This window comes from Neophocaena asiaeorientalis, unplaced genomic scaffold (assembly GCF_003031525.2).
Source record: "Neophocaena asiaeorientalis asiaeorientalis breed wild unplaced genomic scaffold, Neophocaena_asiaeorientalis_V1.1 scaffold476, whole genome shotgun sequence".
Taxonomy (NCBI): domain Eukaryota; kingdom Metazoa; phylum Chordata; class Mammalia; order Artiodactyla; family Phocoenidae; genus Neophocaena; species Neophocaena asiaeorientalis.
Genome location: NW_020172178.1, coordinates 6,372,273 through 6,373,453, shown reverse-complemented (window position 1 = coordinate 6,373,453; position 1,181 = coordinate 6,372,273). Strand labels below are relative to the sequence as shown.

The window sequence follows — 1,181 nt, the reverse complement described above, 5'->3', positions numbered from 1 at the left end:
GGTCCCCAAAAAAAAAAAAAAAAAAAAAATTTAAAAAAATTTCAAACGATATCCCGAATTCAGCAAACTCATCAATAACCAACACCCCCTCTCTTATTCCATTCCGATTAATAATGGGAAAACATGGCTTTTAGTTCCAACATGATCACTGTGCAATCATTCTGCGCTACCAGAATGCATACAGAAAGGATCTTTTGATAACCTTTTAAGTACTCAAATATGTGTTTCACTGAAACCTATAGCCCCTGCTAAACTCAAAGTACCGACAATTCTACCAGGCCCTCCGAAATCCAGAACAGCAGCGCTGTTAGCACTTGCTATTACATTTTGACAGAACCTCCGCTCCTTCGCTCAGTCCTGAGTCACAGATCCATCCAGCTTTAGTTACCTCCGCCTGGGGTAGATAGATAGATACGATACAACCAGACCAGCTTCTCAGTCCAGACTTTTCGCCTATTTCATTCGTTCCTGAGAATGTTAACAACGCTTCAATACTCAACGTTCACCGCATTTTGAGGCTCCATCCAATTGTGAGAATTTATTAAGACAGCGCTGGAGTAACTATGGCGTAAAGGATTCTACCACTTAAATCTAATTATCACAGGTACTAGGTTAACTAGTTATGGTAGGATTATTCTGTCTATTTACTATTCCAACAATTTAACAAGATAGCCTGTGAATAAAATAATAGGATAAGGACTTGAAAACACCAGTTACGAAGTAAAAACAAAAAATTTACATATGCAGATAAGGCTCTTCTGCCCCAGATATTTTTTCTGGCCCTCGTTCAAAGCAGTACTAAAACAGTAGAAAGACCCTTTCCAGAATCTTTCTTTTCACGGTAAAAATAAGGAATTTTCTGTCAAGTATAAAGCATCTGGCAGCTTTACTCGATTTGATCAATTTAGTGGCAAACGTTCCTAGCTGTGTAACTAACCAGCCTTCCTGCAAAGAGCCAAATACTTAAGAAAGGAAAGAAAACTCCCCCAAACGCCCAGGACTGAGAACAATCTGCAAAAACCCGCGGCCCCTCTCGCTAGGCGCCGCGGGGGGAGCAGAGGCAAGGCCCTCGCCGCAGCGCGGTGACAGGCCCCGCCGACGCCGAGCCCGCACACACGCGAGCTCGACGTGCCGCCCAAGTCCCGCCCCGCCGAGGCGGGCAAGGCGAGCGCGGCCGCGGG

The 1,181-nt window shown here is 44.6% G+C and overlaps 1 protein-coding gene across 1 annotated transcript in view; it reads right to left on the bottom strand.

Moving 5' to 3' along the window:
* The window catches only part of YY1 (YY1 transcription factor), a 26,181-nt gene that overhangs the window by 24,122 nt on the left and 878 nt on the right, over nucleotides 1–1,181 (bottom strand). The window lies entirely within an intron of this gene.